Consider the following 26,626-nt stretch of genomic DNA (forward strand, 5'->3'; position numbering starts at 1 on the left):
TTTTGCTTCACAAGATATAGAATATACTCCCAAAAGTCCCAAGTAGTGTATATAGAAGGTCAAGGGACTTTTTGAGGAAACTGACTTTCTCCCCAGAAAATGAGGAATATTGTGTGATTTGCCAAAAATTATACAAACAACAAGAAGAAACACACTCATCCTTCAGCAGTTCTTGAATTCCCTTCATTTTCTTATGGTTTATGAAGGAAAGAGATCATATAAATAAGAAAATGGAACCCTTATGACTTACTGACATTTTTATGGGATCAGAAGTCAGATTTTGGCCCCAAAGGAGAAGATTTCTTTTCAGTGATTAACATATTACCCAGAACTCTCTGGCTTCCTGGAATTCTCAATAAAAATTCCAAATCTCTTGGCAATAACTTTCAAGCATCACAATATCTGCCAATAAAAGAATGACCATTCAAGTTGTGTTAAGCATGCTCTCACTTTGGTTGTCTGAGAGCCCGATTAGGGAAGACCAAATTGCTATTGTTCTGTGAGTATTGCTTGACATGAAGAATGTATCTGGAGTGGAAATCACTCAGCGTTGCTTGGTGCGATAAACTAGGTGTGTACCTTGTTTGGGGAGAATGTTTATCATGGTACAAAGACCTCATTTCAAATGAGAAAAAAATTCAGGTTAAAAAGTATTTATGATTTAGAGCTCAGGATTTCCATCCCCTAAATTTATGATCTTTGGATAAATAAATGTGGTAAGACACTATGTGCAGCTTTCTTGGAAAACAAAGTTTCACTTAGGGAACCTGAAGGTGAGATACTAAAGGGAACTAAGGCATTTGAAAAATTACAAATAGGCTATGGCAATGGGGAAAAGCTATATGGACCCACCCACATAAAATCTTTGGGGGATGTAGCACAAAAAGAAAGTGAGCAAAGGATCCTGTGAGAGCCAGATGCTCATTCTTACATGAAGAGAACTACCTCAAGCAAGATCCACTTCAATCTGGTTGGAAAGAAGTTTGATCTGAATCAGGAAATAATTGTTGTCATGTTCTATGTAGACAAGGAAACTACATGACATAATAAGCCATTAATTGTTTTGCATTCTGGTATCATTTTCCAGATGCATACAATCAAAATAACTTAATGAAAACATAAAAAAGTAATCATAGAGACAATATTCACTTCTTCGGAATTAAACAGAGCAGGATTTGACTCCAGTTGTGTCATTTCATCTCTTTTTTTTTTTTTTTTTTTTTTAATAGAGAGAGAGTGTGTGTGTACCTGTGAATGGGGTAGGGACAGGGGGAGAGGGAGAGAATCTTAAACAGGCTTCATGCTGACAGCCTGACCTGGGGCTTGATCTCATGACCATGAGATCCTGACCTGAGCCAAAATTAAGAGTCAGAAGCTTAACCAACTGAGCCACCCAGGTGCCCCCCAGTTGTATGATCTTGATAATACCATCTAACTTCTTTGGTTCTTAGTTTACTCACTTTTTTTTTTAACCCAGGAATAACATTTCCTGCCTTCATGGAATTGTGAGTATTAAATGAGTCATTCCACATAAAGGATTATGTATGTTAACGTCAAAGTGCTGTAACATTTTTGAGTACTCAAAAAATATTTTCAGTAGTAGTACTAGAAGTAGCAGAATATATGAACTGAGGCCCAGAGAACTGATGATTTGTAAGGTCAATGGTTGGTGGCAGAATTGAGTTTCAAATTAGATCTCCAATCTCCCTTCCAGGGATTTTTCTACTACATCACATCCCCTAAAAAAGCTCATCTCTGAGCTTTGATGATTTCATGTTCCAATATGATCAGGACCTATCTGGCCTCTTCAACCATGAACTTCCCTTATAGTCTAATAAAAAAAAAATGACACAAATATACAGAGGCAAGCAGCAGTAGCAAGTCAGGATTTCATCAAGGAAAAATAACAAAGTCCAGTTAGCTAATGCTGCACTCAATTTGCCAGTTTAGCTTTAACTTCTCCAAGTATTTTGTACATGAGATGCCCATCTTCATTCAAACTGTTGCATTTGAATTTGTAATATTACTTTCAAATTCAATTTTATTAAAATTGAAGAAAAAAAGAAAAAAAAGAAAAAGAAAAAAAAGAAAAACAGAGGGTGCCTGGGTGGCTCGGTCAGTTAAGAGTCCAACTTTAGATCTTGCAGTTCATGAGTTCGGACTTCACATCGGACTCTGTGCTAACAGCTCAGAGCCTGGAGTCTGCTCCCTCTCTCTCTGCCCCTCCCCTGCTTGCCCTTGGTCTCTCTGTATCTCAAAAATGAATAAACATTTAAAAAAAATTAAAGAAATAAATTGAAAAAAACAAAGAAAATTGAAAGATGGGTTCTTTGAAATAAGGCAGAAGTAGAATTCAGAAACCACAAATGACCTCTTATTTATGCCTTTACATACTTATTTATTCTCTTAAAAGACGTAAAAGAACTTATAATTAAAATCCTTCCATTGGTCAATTTTTCTGCCTCAACTGCTCCCAGGTGTCCTCTGATATTTCCTGGAGTCCTGCAGGTTGCCAAGCACTTGTGGTGCTGGATCTGTGGTGAATCAGTGAAGGTGTGGCAGCCTGAGATTTTATTCTAGCTATGGACCTGGATGTTGATAATTTACCTTATCTAAGTATATTAGGCAGAATAATGACCTGTCAAAGATGAATACACCCTGATCCATGGTATCTCCGAATACATTACTTTATATGGTAAAGGGATTTTGCAGATATGCTTCAAGTTGAGATGGGAGAGGATCCTGGATTATCCAGGTGTGCCCAGTCTAAGTATATGAGTCATTAGCAGTGGAGAATTTTCTCTGGCCACAAGGAGAGATGAAGCAGAAAGAGGTCAAAGAGATTTCAAGCATAAGAAGTATTTGTGCCATTGTTGCCTTTCAAGATGGAGGAAGGGATCCACTAGCCAAAGAAGGCAGACATCCTCTAGAAGCTGAGAAAGTCCCCCTGGGCCAACAGCCAGCAAGGGAATAGGGCTTGCAGTCCTATAATAACACGGAACTGAATTGTATCAACAAGTTGTATGAACGTGGAAGCAGGATTTTCCCTTGAGCTGACACTCTGATTTCTAAGCAGACACATCAGCTGGACCCACTCGGCTTCTGATTTGAAGAAATGCAAGATACAAATTTGACTCATTTTTAGATACTAGCTTTATAATTTCATCACAACAGTATGCATATAGGTTTTTGTTGTTTGTGTTTTTTTTCTTTTAATTTTTTTAACGTTTATTTATTATTGAGAGACAGAGACAGAGACAAAGCATGAGCATGGGAGGGGCAGAAAGAGGGGGAGACAGAATCTGAAGCAGGCTCCAGGCTCTGAGCTGTCAGCACAAAGCCCGACGTGGGGCTCAAACCCACAAACCGGGAGATCACGACCTGAGCCAAAGTTGGACGCTTAACCAACTGAGCCACCCAGGTGCCCCAATATTTTTTGTTTGTTTCTTTTGTTTTGTTTCTTAATGCTATTTTGACCCAGTTTTGATGCCCTCAGTAGAGGCAGGTCAGTTCTCTTTCTTAAGCAGCTGAATCCAGATCCCAATCAATTCCCCTATCTGGCTCTTACCCTCTGGGCCACCACACACCCACCCTAATACTCCCAGGTTCAGTTACCAGACTCTCAGGGACAGCCCCTGTGCTCTAGAACCTGCTCACCTCACCCATTCCTTTCCATGGAAACCACAACAAATGCGCCTGCCAGTGGTTTCCTTCTCTTTGCCTCCTGACTGACCCCAGCGCTTCCCCCAGAGTGTCATGGCGGTCTTCTTCTCAGGCAACTGTGAGTAAACATAAAACTCTTGCCAGTATCTCTTTCTTCAGCTGTATCTGGTCTCATTATACCTCACCTGAACTAATGTGGGTAGAACACAGGGATAGAAAACTAATACATGAGGTTACACCAAGGTTATACAATGACTGTCATATGTTCCAACCCTCACAATTTACTTAACTGTCCTGAAAAGGAGGCCATAGGTTTATTGGGGTACTTGATGGCACTTTCTTCCCTTCCCCCTCATTAGCAATTCTGCTGCAACTCTGTCCTGTTGTAACATTTTTATTTATTGGTGAGACAGAATTAAGAATATAGGCTTCAGAGTGATGTTCAACCTATTTCTGTGAAACTCTAATATCGCTAAACATGTATTTCCTCATCTATGAAATTAATAAAGTTGCCTTACCAGGTTGCTGTGAGCATGAAGTGAATAAAATGTGTTAGTATATGCCTTTGCTTGGTAGAGTGCCTGATATTCAGTAACATAATATAGTAGCTACTGTTTACTGTTATAATTAACTTTGGGATTATTCTTGTCCCACTGAGTCTCTCCTTTCCCTTTTACTGGCTCTCTATTCTCATCTTTCACTTAAAAGATAGATTCACAGCAAAGTTTATGTATCAGCATTCTCACCATCTTCTCCTTCTCTTTTTCTCCCTTCCCCAACCACATTCAGGGGTAAAGGCCAAAGAAGCAAATGCTTCAGTAATTTGACAAACATGCCAAAAAAGTACCAAAATGGTTTAAAGAACCATAAAAACATTATTCGAAGTGAAAGAAGTCAGGCAAAAGAACCACATATGTTTTCCAGGATTTCCTTTTTAATTCCCAGACAAGTTCTTGTTTCCCCAGCTGAAATCACAACCTTAGGCGATGAGACATTGCTAGCAGTTAGCTGTTGTTTTGGAAATGCCTTGGAGGTAGGCTGCAACTCCTTTGTGAGTTGAGCTTAAATCAAATGAAATAGCCACCAAATGTTTGACAATAGAAGTTTACCGGGTAACTGCAAGTTCACACAAATACTGACTATACCCTAGAGATGGTGCTTTTAACAGATCTCCAAGTGGTCATATATTACTGTTGTCCACAATGCTGCCAGATCCTGGTAACAGTAGCACTGGGATGGGAGGAGATATGGGAAAAGCCATACATGAAAATGCCCCAGACTGCTGATATTAAAGTGTCTGTAGATTCCCTGGGATAGAGAATATTCCGTTGATTCGTGACTTCATTTAATTGCCAAATGTCTGCACTGGTTGATTTTAGTTGTTTTGCTTTTATTTTTATTATTTATACAGAGAGCAAGTTCACCTATTCCTCATTTCACTGTTCTAGAACTGATTAAACATTATTTTTAAATGCATCATTAATCTCTTCTATGTTTGCTGATTTTTCATCTATTGTATCTATCAGTTAATCATAGAAATTTGTTAAATCTCAATTTGATGATAGATTTTTTTTTTTAGTTCTGTCAATTTTTGTTTTATATGTTTTGAGACTATCTTGGGGACTTGATTTGATTTGATGAGGATTTTGATTATGTATAGTATAGTTATACCAGCTTTAATTTGATTATAACTTCCCTAGCATATATTCTTCCAATTTCTAAATTTTATGCATAGTTAAGTCATATCTTTTTCTTATAACAAGTATCTGAATTAAAAATTTCTATTCTGACAGTCTTTCAAAATGTAACATTTGGTCCATTTACTTTTATTGTAGCTGTATTACCCCATTTACAGTTCCCTCTGTTACCTTATTTTGTGCTACTTGTACCCCTTTTAAAAATGTCTCTTCTTTCCTACCTTAATTTGAGTAATTTTTCTTAGTTAACTATCCAGTAGTTTGGAGGTTATATACTTTATTTCTATTTTATTATTTTAGATATTTTGATGTGCACATTTAGGGTATAATCGCAACAGTCTTCTTACTTTTCTTACCTTAAAATATTAACAAAGATTATAAAGCACTTCAACTATAATTGGTAAAAGTCCATGGTATTGTTTTTGTTCTTTTAGACCTGCATTGATATATTTTTAAAATTTATTTATTTACTTTGAGAGTGAGTGAGTGTAAGTGGGGGAGGGGCAGAGAGAGAGGGAGAGAGAGAATCTCAAGAAGGCTCAGCACTGTCAGCGCAGAGCCAGATGCAGGGCTTGAACTCATGAACTGTTAGCTGAAATCAAGAGTCAGATGCTTAACCAACTAGGCCACCCAGGTGTTCCAACTACAAGTAATTCAAAATTACTTGTTCACATTTACCCATATATTCACCATTTTCATTGTTCATCATTAATTTACATTTCTCAGATATTCTACCTTGGATACTTTCCTTCTGTCTGAACTATAACCTTAAACTTTTCATGAGTAAGTGTTGGTTGGTAGAAAATTATCTTTTTGTTTGAACAAATCTTTATTTTTCCCCTATTGCCAAAAGAATGTTTTGTAAGCTATACAATCCTAGATTGAACAAGAATATTAATATATTGACAGTGTCATTTTTGGTCATCTGGTTTCTATTATTTTTGTTAGAAGGCAGCTGTCAGTCCAATGTTTACTCCTTTTTAGAATATCTGTCTTTTCTCCCTGGTTGAAATATTTTTCCTTTGCAGTGTTAGACTCATTCTGATGTATCTTGATGGAGATTCATTTTTATTTGTCATGATTGGGATTTTTGGCATCTTGAATCCATGATGTTCATGTCTTTTATAAATTCTTGAAAATGTTTGTTAGTCCTAATCTCCAGTGCAATAGTATTTGGAGATGCCTTTGAGAGGTAACAGACTACATCAGGTCATGAGGTTTGGGCCCTAATGTTGGGATTAGTGCCCCTCTAAGAAAAGACCTCAGGTTGTTTTTTTTAATCTCTTTGTCATGTGAGGACACAGAAAGAAAATAGCTGCCTGCAAGCCAGGAAGGAGTTTTCACCAGAAATCAAATTTGCTGGCACCTTGAAACTTGGACTTCCCAGCTTTAAAACTATGAAAAATAAATTTTAGTGGTTTACACTATCTAGTCTATGGTATTTTGTTATGGCAGCCCAAACTGACCAAGACAGTTCTAAATCATTATTACTTCAAATATTTCTTTGCCTAATTTTTTCTCTACTCTTTTTGTTTAACACTTTTCATCTGTTTCACTTTCCTACTTTCTAGACATTTTTCCCCCAAATCTATCTTACAAGTAATTCTTTAGTCTCTCTAATCCTGTTCAATGTGTTCTTTTAAGAAATTTCGTGTTAGTTTTCAGTTTTAGCGGTTATGTTTGATTATTTTGTGAGTATAATTAACTTGTTTTTAAGTTTCAGATATTAAGTTTGCAATTCCTTCTTTTTTATTTAAGTATATTTAACAAATTGTTATGTTCTTCACTTGATAAATCACAGTATCTGAAGATTTAGGGATTTGATTTTATATTTTCTGCTAGTGTTTTTTTAGTGGTTCGTGTGTGTGTGATCGAGAGAGAGAGAGAGAGAGAGAGAGAGAGAGAGAGATTTTTGAATGGAAATATTGTAGTTTTTAAAATTAGTCTATCAGGAAGCTTTACTGCCTGATTGAAGATAAGTTCCTCCAAAAGAGAAATGTTTCCTTTAATCAAGAACATGAGAACACTGAAAAGCCACTTTTTAACTCAAAATCCCCTTAGAACACTAGGAACATGCAAACTGGGACTTCACATACAGGTGATCACACACAGTTTAGTGATCATGAATTATTTCTAACATAGATTTTTCACTGTAGGGCCTGTTTTGACTTGAATTATACACTGTTAGTAACAAAGGAATATCGGGTTTATTTCTAATTCATCTTTACATGAGAGGTGCTGTATTTCAGGGTCAACGTTGTGTCAAGGGTAGGCTTGTTTCTCTTGGACTCTCCACTTGGATAAGTCCTAGACTTCCTTCCTCTTCTCTACACACTGAGGGGCTGCTAAAATCAAAACTCTGTGGTCTTCAGTTTCAGCAAATGTTCTCAAAGGAAAAATTGCTTTAATGCCCAATTTACCTGTCGGAATTCCTACTTCCTTAAGCCATCTTTGACCTTGAAATATTTATTATTAGACCATCAGGTCATTGATACATTTCAAGAAATTATTTTAAAGCGATTTTTTTCAAATGTTTAGAACATGAGTGTCATACAGTTTCCTATTATTTCATCCTGCCTGAAACAGAAGTAAAAAGAGTTGGTGTGATTCTATTGTACATAGAATTTCTGTCACCTAAAATTACTACTCTGTTGTATAATTATCTATATTTTGTGTGTGTGCATATATGAAATACATATTATATATTGTATATATTTATTCTGAACCTGGTATCTTCCCCTCTCTTTACTGGCCCCCACCATATCCATCCTTTGTTAATCACTCTTCCCAGTCTAAGTACCTTGGCAGTTATAACATCAAATGGATTTCACTCTGCCATGTGACCTGACACTACACAGAGCTGATATTAGGATTAGTATCAAATAAAAATTGTTTTTTATTAACTGACTACAGTGCTGGTGGTTTCCTCAAATCTAAAATTGGGGGCCTTAATTAAAAGTGAAGACAAACAGGGATGCCTGAGTGTCTTAGTCGGTTAAGTGACTGACTCTTGATTTCGGCTCAGGTCATGGTCTCACAGTTTGTGAGTTCAAGCCCCACGTTGGGCTCCAGAACCTGCTTGAGATTTTCTCGCTCTCTCCTCTCTCTCTGTCCCTACCCCATTCACTTGCTGTCTCTTTAAATAAATAAACTTAAAAAAAATGTTTTTAAATGAAATCAAACAAAGGAGGGCTATGCACGTGAAGTATTTACAAATGTGATTTTCTAACACCGTATCCCCCCTTCTGCTGAGATCGTTCTCCGATGTTCATGAATCTTGTTCCTCAGTAAATCAGATCTGCTTCTTTTTGTCTTTGATGATTTCAGTAGTTTGTATATATGGCAATTCATGATACACAACATTTAATCTTATTTGGCATTAAATAAACTCTTACAAATTAAAGGATTAATTATTTTTCTTCAATTTCAGGAAATGCTCAGGTTCAGATATTTCCTCCCCACTGTGTAATTATTAGTGTTCCTGGTGCTCTTATTACACTGATGTTGACACTTTAACTTCTGCCTCCCTCATTTCATCGCTTTATCCTTTCCTTCTAAGTGCTGGGTAAAGTTCTTTACATTGATCCACTGACTTACTCATTTATTCTCTGAATGTGTTCATTTTGATGGCCAACCTATCCACTGAATGCTTTCGTTTAACCTCCTGCCTCCACCACTTATGATGAGCTTTCCTTTTCTTAGCCTCCTGCTAAGTGGTGAGAGTTCATGGCAGTTTAAGTGCTCTGGCTGCTCTAATGGCATACTACCACCCCCAAATTGCTCAGCCCAATTCTAACCGCATCTTTCAGTGCACTTAACTTAAGATTATTAACGATAAAATGTCTCCCATATAAACGGGGAGATGATTATGGGGAGTGGTTGCTGCTGTTGCTTATTTCTTTTAGTTTTGCTTTTGTTTAATTTACAATGGGATTTTTCACGAATAGTACTATTATAACAATCTCAAATTCAGCTTGGTAATATTTTCATCTCTGTCCCTAGAATTAGCTTTATTTTATAAAATTGAAGATTTTGACTTCTACTTAAAAATAGGATTCATTCTTCTTATAAAAATATATGAAATACTGTATATTAATGTCTATTTAGTCAAAACAAAGATAACACCTACATAGCCTGCAAAAGAAAAAAAAATTGAATATGAAAATTTTTCATTGTATTAGTGTTCCTGCTCTTTTAACAGTGTTTAATCATGTTAATACAACTCCACCATATGTTATTTTTGACATATCAAAGTGGTTTTACTCTCAAAATATTTTTTCACTTGTTTGCCATGAATATAGTCTCTCTTGATGAATGTCTCACCTAAATATGCACCTGGAAAAAAAAAAAAATCACTGTTGTTAGGTGGAATTATCTGTAAAATGTCAATTAGATTAAGTTTGTTGGCCGTGTTGTTCTATATCCTTACCTATTTTCTGTCCTTAAATGTTATATGACTATTTAAATTACCTGTATCATATTGGCTGAGTTGTGCTAGTTTGCACCTTTAGAGGAATTGATCTAGTTCATCTACATTGTTAAATTTATGTTTATAGAATAATTAATTGAATTTCTTTATTATCCTTTTTATGTCTGTAGTCTATAGTGAGGTCTCTAATACTAGTTTTATATTATTTATGGCTTTTTCTTTTTTTCCTCAATCACGCTAAATGTTTGTCAATTTTCATTGATATTTTCAGAGAACCAATCTATGTTTCATTGACTTTCTGTATTTTATCTATTTTTATTAATTTCTCCTGATTTTTCTTATTTACTTTCTTCTGGTTTGTTTACCCTTTCTCTTCTAAGTTCTTGAGATGGAAGTTTACAGTATAGATTTGAATGTTTTCTCTTTTCAAAGATATGCATTTAGCAGTATGAACTTTCTTCTCAGCACTGCTGACCTGCATACCATACGTTGTGATATGTTGTGTTTTTATTTTCATTCAGTTCCATGTACTTTAGAATATCTATTTAGACTTCCACCTGGCATCATGATTACTTAGAAGAGGGGGAGGTGTTATTTGTTTGTTTGTTTGTTTGTTTGTTTTTAGTTTGGAAATATATGCACATTTTTCTGTTATCTTTATTGGTTTCTAGTTTAATTCATTGTTGCTAGGAACACACTCTATATGACTTCTTTTTCTTTTTAATTATTCAGTTTTTTTTTTTTTAATGGCCCAGAACATTGTCTATCTTGGTGTATGTATTGTCATCACTTGAATGTGCTATTAAGTAGAGAAATTATGTTTAATTATTGATAGTTTAGGACACAAGCCTGACATTTTTATTTTCTATTCTCCATTTTTGTTTCAGTGTTTTCTTTTTTTATGCCTTCCTTTCAATAACTTAAACATTTTTTTTTGAATTTCATTTTTATTTCCATATAGTGTTTTTGGATGTATCTTTTTCCAACTTTTATAGGGGTTGATATAGGTTTTATATTATATATACATAACATATTCCAGACCACTGGTGTCATAATCTTACAGTTTGAGTGAAGTACAGAAACCCTGCCTTCTTCATGTCTCCATACCCTCCTGCATTTACAATATAGCTTCTTCAATATTTTGTTTACATATATTTAAGCAAAATCAGATGGTGTTATAATTTTTTGCTTCAAACATCAAACACAATTTATAACACACAAGAGAAGGTAAGCCTACTACATTTAACCCATATTTTTGCTTACTGTGTTCTTTCTTCATTCTAGATATGCTAAAGGTCCTTCCTTGTTATTTACTTTCTGTTTAGAGAACATCCTTTAGCCATTCATTTAGAGTGAGTCTGATGGTGACAAATCTTCATTTTTCTTCATATCAGAATTTTTTGAGAGAGAGAGAGACAGAGAGAGCGCAAACAAGGGAGGGACAGAGAAAGAGGGAGACACAGAATCTGAAGCAGTTTCAAGGCTCTGAGCTGTCAGCACAGAGACCAATGTGGAGCTTGAACCCAAAGACCGTGAGATCATGACCTGAGCCGAAGTCAGATGCTTAGCCAACTGAGCCACCCAGGCACACCTTCAACTGAGAAGTTCTTAATTACCTCTTCATTCTTGAAGGATATTTTTTCTGGGTGTATAGGTTTCCAGGTTGACAATATTTACATTTAGCACCTGAAAAATATTCTGCAATTTCCTTTTGGTTTCCATGGTTTCTAATGAGAAATCTACTGTCCTACAAATGTTTTTCCTTTACAGGCAAATTGTCATTTCTCTCTTATTGCTTTAAAGAACTTTTGTCTCTAGCTTTCAGGTGGCTCGTAGTGTGGATTTCTTTGTATATATACTGTTTGGGGTTTACTCATTTTTTAAAATCTGTAGACTTATATATCTTACCAAATTTGGAGTTTCAGTGATGGTCTCTTTGAGTATATTTACAGCCCAACATCTTTCTCCTTTTTTTCTTTGATTTCAACAATACATTCATGCTAGAGTTTTTGTTATAGTCCCACAGTTCCCTTAGGCTATCAGTTTTATCTGGCTACTTTCTCTCACTATCTACATTTGCTAATTTCTATTACTCTATCTCCTGTTAGCTGATTTTTTTCCTCTGTCTCTCCTCTCTGCTGCTGTGTTCATCTACTAAGATTTTTATTTGAGTTACTGTATTTTCCTGTTTTATAATTTCCATATAGTTCTTCTTTTTATCTTCTATTTCTTTGTTGATTTTTAAATTTCTTGGATGGAACTTTTTATTCTTTTAAATTTTGTTTCAAGCCTGTTTGTAGTTTTTCACTTATATCATACTGATTAGTTATCTTTTTTTGTCAGATGATTCTAAAATCTAACATCTTGATGTTTATTAATTTGTCTAGTCAATTTGAGATCTTTCTGGTCCTTAGCATGAGTGCTTTTTCAATTGTATCCTGATCATTTTTGTATTATGTCAAAGGATCTTAATTATACCATATATTCTAGCTGACTTTTTCTGACACCACTCTGGCAGAAGAAGGGGATTGCTACATAGTTACTGATAGTAGGAGATAGAAGCCTAGATTCTCTACTTGGATACTGTGTATACCTGAGGGAAGGGGGCTCCTCATTACTGTTGAGTAGGGGTGAGAATTCTGGCTCCCTATGTAGTCTCCACTGACACTGTAGTTGCATTGATCTCATAATTGCTGGGAAATGAGGAAAATGCTGACTGTCCACTAGACCTCTTCTGATACCACTTTTTTGGGGAGGACTATGGTTCTTGTTACTGCTGTGGCTAGAAATCTTGGCTTTGCACGTGGTTTCTATTGCCACTGGAATAAGTGTCCAATGTTAGTGTCCAGTAGGAATAAAGGTCCTGGCTTCCTGTTCATCCTTCTGACACCACCCAGCACAGTTAGGGCATATATCATTACAGTCTTCCAAGAAAAGATGTCTAGGATTCCCACTTGATCTTTGTTGTCATGAGTACAGGTGGAACCACAGTTTTTTTTCTGTGGTGCTTGGCTGGAGTAGAGAATACTGTCAAAGGGTTTTCTTCCTTGCCTGGCTACCACTTCCTGGTCTTTGACTAGGGAATTCAGGTTTTTGTTGTTGTGTTTATTGTCATTATTGTTTTTCCTCTTGGGTCTGTGCCCCTTAGTGTTTCAGTGTCCTAGCTTCTTTGCCTCCAAGACTGGAATATGTGACATAAAAGGAAATTATTTTTTTTAATATTATTTTTTTGAGAGAGATAGAGAGAGAGAGACAGAGACAGAGACGGAGTACAAACAGTGGAAGGCAGAGAGAGAGGGAGACACAGAATCTGAAGCAGGCTCCAGGCTCTGAGCTATCAGCACAGAGCTGGATGTGGGGCTCAAACTCACAAACTGTGACATCATGACCTGAGCCAAAGTTGGATGCTTACTTAACCAACTGAGCCACCTAGATGCCCCCATAAAAGGAAATTTCAGAGAACTCACCACCATGTCATTCCTGAAGTTCCAAGTTCAGTAGGACTTCTGCCTTCTTCTCCACACTTTCTAGAGTCTCCTTTTTGGGTTTCATGTGTAATATTGAGAGTATTTAGTTGTATCTAGGAAAATAGGGAAACATACCTACTCCATTTTCCTGAAAGCATAAGTTCCAGATTGAATGTTGTATATAATTATATTGTATTTCCAATACTGGATTATTATTTATAGCTCTTTTAAAATAATTTTGTAGTTTACCATAGAGTTGCAGTATACATCTTTAATAATAACAGTCTACCTTCAAATAATATTATACTACTTCATGTATAGAATTAAAACTTTATTAAAAATGGACTCCCAGTTTCCTCTATCCTTTTTTGCCATCATTATTTTAATATATTTTACCTTTTACATATGCTATAAATATACTGACCATTGATAATCTTTTTGTTTAGGCAGGCATTTTTTGAAGTAATTAAAATACCAAAATAATATTGTATTTACCTTCAAGTATGTCACTCAGAGCACTCTTCCATTTCTTTGTGTAGGTGAAATTTGCTTTTTGGTGTCATAGTCTTTCTGCCTGGAGAAATTCCTCTTGACATTTCTTAGAAGGGATGCTGGCAATGAATTTTTTGTTAGTCTTTATCTGGAAAAAAATCATTATTCCTCCTTTATATTTTGAAGATATATTTGCTGTTAGGATTTTTTTTTCTTTTTAGCACTTTAAAGACATCATTCCATTTTCTTCTGATTTGCATAATAACTTCTAACAAAAAGCCTGTTGTAATACTTATCTTTGTTCCTCTATATATAATGTGTCTTTTATTCCTCATTATCTTCCAGATTTTTTCTTTATTTTTAGTTTTCAAGAGTTTTATTAGGATATATCATGTGGGGGGGGGGGAGGGATGTGGATGGGAGGGGAGATTTATGTTGTTTAGTCTTACAGAAGTTCCTTGGATCTGTTGTTTGGTATCTTTCATTAATTTTCCAAAATTATCTGCTCTTACCTGCTCAAACATCTTTCTTCTTTTCTCTGTCTTGCTCTTCCTTCTGGGATTACAATTACATATGTGTTAGACCAAATGAAACTGCCTCGTCTATCTTGGAAACTTCAATTGTTTTCATTTGCTTTTCTCTTTGTACTCCAATTTACATTGTAGCTATTGATCTAGAATCATATTCACTGATTCTTTTCTCAGCTGTCAGTCTATTGATGAGCTATTGAAACTAGTTTTCATGTTACTGTATTTTTATGTCTACCATTTATATTTGATCCTTTATTATAGTTTCTGCTAAAATTCATCACCTGTTCATTCATATAATAGACCTTTTCCAGTAGATCATTAAATATTTTAATCATAATTATTTATATCTCCTGTCCTAATATCACTGTAATATTTGAATCTTATTCTGTTGACAGTTTTGTCCCTTGACAATATTTTTATTTTTCCCTATTCATTTGTAGGTTTCATCATTTTTGGTCGAAAGAGATATACCTTTTGTAAGGTAGTAGAGATTGAGTTAAATCTTATTTATTCTTGGAAATGGGCTTTCCTCTTCTTTTTCTAGTCCTTTGCATGGAGGATTGAGTGAATTGAGCTGAGATTAGAGTTTTTGCTACTAAGGTTTTACTCAGTACATCACTAGTCTTTAAATTTTTCTAGCATTGCCTTCTGTTTAGAGTGGAGCTAGAGAATTGTTTATAATATTTGCTGAATTCTGCATTTAAATTTCCTCTCTGTTCCTGTATCACAAAGAGCATTTTGCTTCTTGCTTTTGCTCCTTCCCCTGCAGTATTTTGGACTGCTCTTACTTGTTCTTTTACACTTGCTAGCTCTGTGGCAGAGCCAGGGGAGGTGGAGGAGAGGGGTCACATGAAGAAGAAAGTCTTCTCTGTTTTTCTGGTTCAGCCTTAGTCTTATGCAGATGGTACATCCCTGAGTCTCAGGGATAGTCTTTCTCAGATATCTGGCCCTGTCCCCAGTGGAAAGGGATCCTTGATGATCTGGATGTTTTCCTGTCCCTTCCCCAAGGAAAGAGGGATTTCTTTTGTTTCCCTTAAACAGTTGTTATTATTATTATTATTATTATTATTATTATTTTAATGTTTATTATTTTTGAGAGAGAGACAGAGTGAGAGTGGAGGGATGGGGTGGGTCGGAGGAGGGGCCAAGACAGAGGGAGACACAGAATCTGAAACAGGCTCCAGGCTGACCTGTCAGCACAGAGCCCTTTGCAGGCTTGAACTCACAACCAAGAGATCATGACCTGAGCCGAAGTCGGATGTTTAATGCTTAACCTACTGAGTCACCCAGGCACCCCTCCTTTTGCCAGTTTTGACAGGTATTTATCTGTACTGAGAATATGACAGAGTTTATTGTTCTTTCCCCCAGCTGATGTTGAATTTTCTTCCTTGGGGAGTAGAGAAGAAGTATCCGGGCAAGGTTTCAAGTTTTGTTCCCATGGCAGCTGCTGTTCCCCTTACCCAGGTCTTTATAATAAGAGATACTCTTTCTAGTCTCTTGCCCTGCTCCCAGTATTTCTCATGATAACTTAGTGATGCCAGTGGAGAAGAGCCAATGAACTGGAACTCTTGGGTTTGCAGTTTCCAAAATTTCTATACTTTCATACTAGTCTACAATCAGCATTCAGATATTGATTTATATTTATTAAAAACTCACAGTGAGTTATATGATGATTTGTGTCTTCCATAGATAAGCAAGCAACTCCTTTACTCTCTCCTTGGAAGAGTATCTTATATTTTGGGCTAGTTGATTTTCTTGTGAGTTCAGCCCTGATACATTCAAGAAGGTTGTAATTTTGTAGATTACTGTTTTTTGTTGTTATTGTAAGTGTGGGTGGGAGTGATGGTCTTTTCAACTTTCCATATCCCAAGACAAAGTTGAAAGTTACGGTGACATTTTAAAGTAAATTGTGCAATGGGATTTGTAACTCTGAGATAAAAGATACACTTTTGCCAAAATTTGGAAATGACTAAGTAACTAAATATGAGGATAAAGATAATACAGCCCTTAGTTTCTGAAATGTTATATGAAGTTAATGAATATGAAACATTATGTTTTAGTTTATCCAGAGTGACCACATTACTCTTTCTGTATTAAATGAGGCTCCATATACCAAAGCTCTAAGAACAGTCTCCAAGAAGGAAACTTATACTACTCATGGTATCTAAAGCTCTCCCATGTCTTTCTGAAGAACAGAGAAAGAGGGATCAAGGAGGTGTTTGTAGCCATTAGAAAAATAAGCTGACTCTAAGTGCTAGCTAAATTCCTGAAATTATATATATATATATATATATATATATATATGTATATGTGTGTGTATATATATATATATATATATATATATATATTTTTTTTTTTTTTTTTTTTACATACAACGATAAATGATGAAACTTACTTCCCAGAACCTTCTCTACTTGGGGACTTCAATTTACAAATCTCTCTCACAACATGCTTCCCTAAACTTCCGGGATAATTTTATCCATAGACACAAGTAGAAAACCCACCTTTGGTTTATTTTCATAGCCCCATGTGTTTTAGGACTTCTAAAGGAAGTACTGTTTCGATTCTTGCAAGAGGTATAATACAATTACACCCTCAAATATTTCTATAAACAAGTGGATTTTTTTGAAGGAGGATAACATGGATTACTTTTCCAATAAAACTAGTCAATCCTAAATTTTAAGTAACAATCAATATTATAAATATTTTCTTTCAAAATCAACCTGTACTTATCCTTGAAAAATTCTTGCCCTCAGAGTATTCTAGAAATTATTACAAAACAACAACAACAACAACAACAACAACAACAAAAACCAAACCAGACAAGCAAAAGGGTGAAGGAAGATTGCTGAAACCTTGACTTTCATTTTGCTTTAGCTTTGAGAGAAGCAGCTATTTTTATCTTGCTGATTTATTTATGAGACATAAGAAAGAAGTCGGTAGTGGAACATTTCCTCTGAACTGGATTTGAGCATCAAGGAGAAAACCATAAGGGACGCTTTGGTTACAATAAGAACCGACCCTACTAGTACCCTGATTGTGAAACACAGCTTTTGTGACTGATGTTGTTGTTTGAAAGGGTTTCCTTTCTTGATTAGCTTTCATTCTCACCTGTTCTATACTACCTGGTCCCTGCTGAGCTGACCCTGAGAATAAAGGTGTTTTTGTAAAGTTTTCAATTCTGTTCCCTGCCAGTTGGAGTTCAAAGTTTGTCTGAACTCCATGGAGCTTTCTTGATTCACATGCAACTTTTCGGCTTTTGAAATTTACCCAGTAAGAAAAGAACAAGGTTTGTGGCCAGTATCAGATGAAAATACTAGGACAATTGTGAGATCTTGTAAAGCCCATTGTATGCAGCATATCTCACAAATGTAACAGGAAGGACCCCATCTGACATTCATGGTTCCTATAGGTTACTCTGTCCACAGTCCAGCATGTATTAAAGAAAAATATATCTCTTATTTACTTGTCTTTTCTGAGTGGTTCTTTATGTGGCTAAATATTCTGCACTTTAAGAGATTTTTTTTTTAATTTAGTAAAACACCTCAGTTAGTTTCAAGATATGTAAATAATGGCCTTGTCCGGAGATAGAGAACTCTTCTTAACAGGTTAATGAAAATGTTTAGGTTTTTGACTAACACCTGTGGGAAAGGGATAGAGGAAATCTAATAATATGGTGAGAGACTGGGCCTGGAGAGTAAATACATGAAGATGTCTGAGGTACTGTAATGAAGAGAGAGATCTAGTATTAAATTTAGAGTTTTTCTTCATCATGCACTAGTATACAATTTCCCAACCCCTGCTACCCCAAACCTTCAATGACTACCTGCCATACAATATTATTTGTTGTAATATTTGATGCTAGAGATGGGTGGATGAAGCAAAGAGAGACCATACAATAGAAGAATACAGCACAATGGTGAGTCACTAGATGCAGGAACTAAGTAAACAGGCAGGCTTAAAGGCTTCTGCTTTAGCCTCTGGTTTTCTTCCTTGACTAACAGGAAAAGACTATTGAATGAATTGCTGATGCTTATGCTCAGAATCATAAAGCATATCAGTTTTCTTCCAACAGTCAAGGCCAGTAAGAATGGAACGAGTCATTAATAGCTAGATTCTAAGCATTGTGGCAAATTAAAATGTCTTTTAAAATATTTGGTATTTAAATGAAAAGTGAGAAAACAGGTAACAAATATAGGGATAAAATGGGTCAAATTAGAAATTTGCTGGGCAAAAAAAGCAGCATGAAGTTGGGACATGCTCAGACCTTTACTCATTTACCACTGTGGTAGATATTAGTGCTGTTCACCAATATTTCCGGTTGCTTTCCTTACCTGTTTCCATGATCCAGAAAGTAAATATTTTTATAAAAGCGCAATCTTGGTTCTTCAGATGAAGGACAGGTAACCTGGAAAAATGCGTGGACTCTCAACATACTTTATGTAAGCAAGAAATCAATCTTGGTTGTTTAAAACCACTAATATTTTGAGATTGTTACCAAACAAATCCTAATTAATGCTATCACCTGCATTCACATTGTTTTTAGAGATGTCACAAAGCAGTTGTATGATACACTTATCCTATCTTAGGCTTTAACAGACTTCTTTCCTCAGCATTTGTAAAACTTGTTTGAGAATTATTTTTATTTGCAGGGAGCATCACTACATGTGCTTAATCCTCCCGCTCCTCAAACATCAAGCCATTAGCATTATCTAAGGCATAGATCAATTCTTGTCAATGGTGTCTTAATGAAAGTGTGTTGCAATTATTTTGAGGTATGTCTCAAGTGATCTATTTACTAATTATTATTAAATACATAAGTTCATGAGTGGAATAACATTTTCCAAATTAAAGTGGGTTCAAATTTATTATATAATGGAAATTTTACTTCTTGCATTCTAATATTGAATTGAGGTGAAAGGTGTAAAAATAAAGTTAGTTCATAGAGCAAACCTGGCTATACCCATTGGACCACACTGCATTCAGGACTGCCGTCTTGTGAGTTTCATGATGAAAACAAGTGTTGTAGTTCTCTGTCGCTGGTTGTAGAATACCAGAGGTGGAACAGACCTTGTACAATCTACTTACTGATTTTATATTGTTTTTTGTAGTCATGTGAAGGCCATAGAGCAGGCAAAATTAAGTTCTTATTGGGCAAATGTCAAACCCAGCTTTTCTACTTCACACAAAACATTTTCATTTGTGTTCACATATATATCATCTGCTTAAAATATAATCTGACAATACAATGTGACACATTGTGACAACACAATGAAAATTCTTGATAGGTCAACCCTCTTATTTACTGATTTAAAAAGCTTAAAAAAGTGAAGCACTGCTTAAACAGAGTAAATTTTATAACTTAGACTTAAACTTAATTTTCTTAAACACTGTTTAGTATTATCCAAATAATATTTAATTCAATAACAGACAGCAAACCCATTTTGCTTTTTATTTTATTTTCTCTTTTCACCTTCCACGGATACATCAAAACCAGGCTATTTACAACCACGATTGTTAGATAAAAGAGCTTTCTTTTTTTAATAAGTACTCTACTTCATCCTTGTAGTTTCAAGTAAAAGAAAGCTTAATTATTCTTTTTCTTCTGACCTATGACCAAATTTCAGAAAACATTCAGAGGCAATGTAATTAAATAGAAAGAACCAGGGCTTTAGAATGAACAGATCTGAGTGGCCATCTGAATTGTTAATTAAGATTTTTCAGAATCATTTTCTTCATCTAAAAAGTGAGGAGAATAAAACCCTATCACATATATGAATTACACAGATCATCCAGCAGGGTTCCTTGAACACAGTAGACAACTCACAAATACCAAATCCCTCCTCTTGAAGTTTACCTTTGAATTTATCAAATAATAAATATATCAGACCATTTATTCAAAGGCAGAGTAGAACAGTGCTCGGGAGAAGTGGGCATATGGGCAGCCTGCTTTGGTTCAAATATGGCTCCAATATATGCTTGCCATTGGACTGTGGTCAAATTATTTAACTTCCCTGTGCCTTAGTTTCTTTACCTGCAGAACAGGGATGGAAAAGTATCTACTTCATATAATTGTTATGACAATTAAATCAATGTATACATTTAGAAAACTTTCAAAAGTACCTGACACCGATTAATTAGCCAATAAATTATGTGTTGTTGTTATTGTTAAACATTCACAATATGTAAAGACCTACCCTGAGATTTGGGGCAATATGGAAAAGGCAGAATTTACTTAACTAATTAGTCATGTCAAAATGATTTTGAAGATAATGTACAAATTTCTTATGAGTATAGGCTGCTTTAAAGTACTTTTGATACCTTGAAAAAAACCTCATTAATAAGCTGGCATCTTTTGAAAAACTATTGATGGCAATGAATATATTAGCATTCTAATTTTATCACAATACAAATGTAATAAAACCTGTTTTATTTTAAAATATTTCATTATTCAAGCTTCAAAAGAATTCAAAATCTGCGTTAGTCCGAATTTACTCAAATTAGCCTTGTTTGACACTTTTCTATAATTTGATAGACTCTTGACTGCAGAAAGAAACCCCAATTATTGAAGTTATATTGTGACTTAACACACAAACACACCCAAGAGATGAGGATTTGCCAATGTGTTATCCATTCAGGTTAAATGATTTTGGGTTCCACTCCAGTAAAATTCTGCTTGAAGCATAACTGTGTTGCCAATGTTCTCTCATATGATGAAAAATGAGTATACCAGCCAACTCTGGTCTGAAAACTAAATTAGAAATGAACTTTGAAGAAAAAAATCCCTCACTTCTAGAGAAAAATAAGATCTTAAAAATGAATTAAACCTAGAAATCAAACATTGATAAGGGCCTTGTATCCATTAAAGCAAGTACTATTAAAACTATTCATTCATCTGAGTTTAAAAGGTAATGCTAACACTTTCAACCTAAAGGCCAATTTCATCCTTGATGTCTTGAAAATTATCATTGGAAGCAGTGATAGCATTCAATTATAGGGATGCTTTCCAAGAGAGCACTAACAATCCCCACATGTACCCCTGATTTTGCCAAAGTCCTACAATATTTTTATCATAAAATCTTATCTGTTTGCTTTACAATTTTTATTAACAAATAATGGAAAGAATAGCTCAGATTTAGCGTTTGATCTGTTTCCAAGTGTTGACTGTTGGACTCTGAAAATCAAGCAGGAGAGAAGAAAGGAAGGAAGAGGAAAGAACAGTCATTAGAGTAGATGGTAACATAGAAAAGAAAATAGGCCAAAATGAATTGTCAAATGGCAGAAGGTAAGTGTTAGTAAAGGACAGGGACATGTCAATTTAACTGGCAGTACCTAGGCATATCCCTCATAAAAAGATAGTCACAAGCAGGAATGGATCCAAGTTTGATTTATCACTGATGCCAGACAAAGATAAGGACTCCCATAAATAGTACCCCTGTTATCTTGCAATAGCTTGACAAGCCTCTTCAAATGAGGAGAGGGGGAAAAAATAGGCAAATATACTATTCCTCACAGGATCAGAGAAATGCAATCTGACAGAAAGTTCACATATTAACTCTTGGGCATCAATCAGTTGACATCAGGCCAGAACACAAAGAGCAAATTGCTCTCCAGGTATCTCAAATATTGAGCAATAGAGCTGAATACTGAGACCATGGAGAAATCATCATTTTTGGAGAATTATTAATGGTTAAAAAATCTTGAGTACCCACTGTGACCATACATTGTCCTTGGCACTTGATTTGTGATGTAGAGAAAACAATTTGTACTTGGATGAAAATCTATGCATTGTCTAGAACATACCCTTTAGAGTTTTCTGGTTCTGGTTTTATGGGGGGCCATTTTACAACTCTCTAAATTGTAGATAACTAATAGCAATGAAAAACATGCCTACAAACATGTAAATTTTTTGTACCAGAGGTTCAACTGACTTCCCTAAGGTGGAAATAGCTAGTTGGACCTCTGTTCGTATGTTCATGATTCTAGGTTTATAAATATTTCTCTTCTTTGTATTCTCCTATAAACTGGTTGTAACATCTCACCTATTTCCTCATTGAAATGATGAGTTAAATAATATATTTAACACATACTTATGTTTTATGTACTTGGGAGTCCTTTTTTTTTTTTTTTTTGAGAATTAGACTGAGATGAAAGGAAATTTACACATACTCTTTTTCAATCCCATCATCCTATAGGTAAACAAACTGAGTCCCAATGTGATAAAATGACTTTTGTGAAGTTGCCCACTTACTGGCAGAGCTAACACTAGAACCTAATCCTTTCCCAACCACACCCAAAGCCGCATGAATTAGCCTTTTTATTTATTATTAAGACTTTACTTTTTAAATATAATTTTTGATTTTTTTTTTTTAATTTTAGAGAGAGTGCAAGTGGGGGAGAGCAGCAGAGAGGGAGAGAGAATCTCAAGCAGGTTCCGTAGTCAGCGTGGAGCTCCACACGGGTCTTGATCTCATGACCCCGGCACCATGACCAGAGCTAAAATCGAGAGTCATATGCTCAGCCTACTGAGCCACCCAGGAACCCCAAGCCTTTGCATTAAAAAAAAAAAAAAAAAATTAACGTTTATTCATTTTTGAGAGACCGAGTACAAGTGGGGGAGGGGCATAGAGAGAGGGAGGCACAGAATCCGAGGCAAGCTCCAGGCTCTGAGCTGTCAGCACAGCATCCCACATGGGGCTTGAACTCAGTGAATCGTGAGATCATGACCTGAGCTGAAGTCGGACGCTTAACCGACTGAGCCACCCAGTAACCACCCCCCCAAAGCCTTTGCATTTTAAAGCAGTTTTAGGTTCACAGCAAAACTGAAGGAAAGGCAGAGAGATGTCCCATATACTCCCTGACTCCACATGTGAATAGCCTCCTCCATTATCACCATCCCCCACCAGATGGTACATTTGTTAAAATTGATGAGCCTGTATTGACATACAATCATTTGGGTTCACTCTTGGTGTTGTACATTTTGTGGGTTTGGTCAAATATATAATGACATGTAACTATCATGAAGGTATCATGATAGGGTATTTTCATTATCCTAAAAAAATTTCTGTGCCCTGCCTAGTCATCCCTACTCACATACACACAACCCCTGGCAACCACTGATCTTTTAACTGTCTCCAGTTTTGCCTTCTCTAGAATGTTGTATAGTTGCAATCACACAGTATGCAGCCTTTTCATATTGGCTTCTTGAATTCACTTTTTAGTTAGCTTTTTAAAGAGAGAGAGGCATATAGCCCAGAGAATGGATGGATCATAATAAAATTTCAAGCAACTGTACACTGGTGTGTTTGGGAGTACAGGATTTTGAGAGAGAAAGGAACCTTTTTGGACATCTTTTCATGTCTGAAATAAATCTTTCAAGATGATACCTAATTCACTTATATGTAAACTTAGCTCTGCGTGTATAGTAGAGTAAATGGCAAGACCTGAGAATTAACTGACAGTCTGGGAATCACTGGGAGCTAATAATTATGCTGGCTTCCCCTCCTGATTCCAAAGTGCAAACATGCTTTAAACAGATTGCCAGTTCCCCCAGGGAAGAGAGAAGGAAATGGCTGGATTAAAGTCAGAAAGCAGGGAGCCAAAAAAATCTAGTATTCATTACCATCCCCATCAATGAATATTTATCGAGCTCCCACAGAGAACCTAGTATCAGGGCTCAGGAATTCAGAGAAGTAAATACAATTTAGAGCAGTAAAAGTTCTCTCTATCCAAGTCTGCCACATCACAGTGGGGAAGAACCCTAGATGCCAAAGGAAAGAGAGGAAAGAGCCAGGAAAAAGCAGACTTTCTCTTCCCTCTTCCTCAATGTTCAGAAAGGAATACATTCTGTCCTGTAGGCTTGATTTCTCATTTTTGTTTAAATACCTGAACGTGAAGATGTCCATTTTTTTAGTTTCAAAATTTATATTCACTAAGGCTATCTTGGTGTTTTTTAAAAACTTCCAAGTGCCTTCAGACTCTCAGGTTTGGTGATAATTTGACCCGTAATGTGAAGAATAACAAAATCTGTGTGATGGCAGATATTCTCGACAAAGAATTCCTTTACGTAAGATCTTAACTTTCCAAGAAATGACACTTCATAGACAGACTTTTGTACCTAAGCAGGATGGTGTGGCTTTGAAAAAGGGTGGAATTTTGCATCTTCTATGAAAATCCTATCTTTGAATTGTAAGAGTGTGTGGCTTATAGTACTATAATTAGAAAGGATCATTGGATTACTTGTGTGCTGGCAGTCATGCTTATGAAAGCCTACCGATTCTTGATGAGAATTTCCAATTATTTCAAAAAAACAGCAGGCTCTGTGGCTCCTCCTCCGGGGGTTCCTCGTATAACAAGGTAAATTCAGTTCATGCTGATGCTGGAAACTGCTGGCACAACTAGAGTCCCCCTTTTGTCCAGACAAGATAGATCTGGTGGTCGCTGGAGAACTCAGGCTTCTCAAATGATGCCCACCCTCCCTTCTCCATCATGCTTGTCTCCTGTCATGGGCCTCAGCTGATTTTTACTGGAGTGAGACAGTTATGCTTCATCTCTGGGCTAGCGATTAGACCTAGGAAGGGAGAAGGTTTACTTTGATATTATTCATTCCTGGCAATTCTGTGTTCTCAGTGGAAGGAGACACTCAATTTTAAGAAAAAAAAATTTGCTTTAGGTTTCATGTTTGAAACTAGGGTAATAGAATTAAGCCATTTTTTTCACAAGATCATTTTCCATGGAAATGCTGCCCCAAAGTGAAACATGCATAATTGGTGTATCTCGTTTAAGTCCTCCAAAACAAGTGAGTAAAGAACATACCATCATGCCCCACATCTCTCTATTCTGTCTCCTCCTTCTGTTTACTGTCATTCTGTATTCATCCTTCTTTTTAAAAATTTATTTTGAGACAGAGAGAGAGAGAGAGAGAGAGAGAGAAAGAGAGAGAGAGAACAAGCAGGGGAGAGTCTGAGAGAGAGGGAGAGAGAGAATCCCAAGCAGGCTCCACGCTGTCAGCACAGAGCCCTGTGTGAACCTCAAACTCGCAGTGAGATCATGACCTGAGCCGAAATCAAGAGTCAGATGCTTAACCGACTGAGGCACCCAGGCATTCTCATCCTCATTTTATGTTCTTTCTCCATGTCAGAGTTTCTCAACCTTGGGACTATTGACAGAACCAAATAATTCTTCACTATAGGGGACTATCCTGTTCAATATAAGGTGTTTAGCAACATCCCAGGAGCTAGCACCAGGAGCTAGCTGCACTCCCCAAAGTTGTGACAACCAACCAAACTATGTTTCCAGATGTTGCCAAATTTCCCCTGGGGGTTAAATCTCTCCTGGTTGATAATTACTAATCTAACCCTGGATATAATTCTTCCAACTCTGCCGTAATCAACTGTATAATCATGGCCATGTGACTCCACCTCTACGGGCAACAGTTTTAACACTTTAGTAGTTGCAGAATTTTCTACACGGCATCCCTCTTCATTCTTTAAACCCATTCTCCTGCTCAGGGCTTAAGCTTACCAGTGGGCCCAGTTCATATTTCCTTTAACACCTCTACATTATATATGTATATACTTTACACACTCTACCTGCATTGTAGCCAAAGTTAAATCTGCTTTTTTCACTAACATAGTTCTGCCAGCTTCACTCAACATTTCAGTAATATGTATTCCAGAGACACTGAGTTTTGGATAATAAATGAATGAATGAAATTATGAAATGTTGAATTAATTGCTGAATCAATGAAAGAATGTATTAATAATTTTAATGGCTTGAGTTACCTTCACATGACAAAAGTACTGCACACCTTCTAAAAGCAATTTTTCCTCAGTTTCTTCTGCTTATGTCTAGAGATTGACTGAATGAAAAGATTTTTAAGTCATCACGTCAGTTTTTCCTACATTATTTTGTCCAAATATCAAGGCAACCTTATTGCTAACCAAACAACTCTCATCTCACTTTCAATCTCCGTTGTATATGGCCTCTGCTTCCCCAGGTTACTACCCCTGGATTATATAATAAGGAAGCTGGACCAAATAATAACAAAAAGGAAAAAAAAATCTTGTTAAAAACTTACTAGTGAAAACACTGGAAGGGTTATTTAGAAAGTTCCACTTCTGGGGCGCCTGAGTGGCTCAGTCAGTTAAGTGCTGGACTTTAGGTCATAATCTTATGGTGGGTTTGAGCCCTACATCTGTGCTGACAGCTCAGAACCTGGAAGCTATCTAGGATTCTGTCTTTCCCTCTCTCTCTGTCCCTCCCCCACTTGCACTTTCTCAAAAATAAATAAACATTAAGAGAAAAAAAAGAAAATGCCACTTCTAATTCATTAAATTATTACCCCTA

At 36.0% G+C, this 26,626-nt stretch overlaps 1 long non-coding RNA gene across 1 annotated transcript in view; it reads left to right on the forward strand.

The window, feature by feature from the left end:
- Positions 1 to 3,577: 3,577 nt before the first annotated feature.
- Positions 3,578 to 26,626, forward strand: part of LOC132687706 (uncharacterized) — a 110,997-nt gene continuing 87,948 nt past the window's right edge. Inside the window, exon 1 of the long non-coding RNA XR_009614235.3 lies at positions 3,578 to 3,781. This is a non-coding gene — a long non-coding RNA (uncharacterized LOC132687706). The remainder of the gene's footprint in view (positions 3,782 to 26,626) is intronic.

This window comes from Panthera onca, chromosome A3 (genome assembly GCF_046562875.1).
Source record: "Panthera onca isolate mPanOnc1 chromosome A3, mPanOnc1 haplotype 2, whole genome shotgun sequence".
Lineage (NCBI taxonomy): Eukaryota > Metazoa > Chordata > Mammalia > Carnivora > Felidae > Panthera > Panthera onca.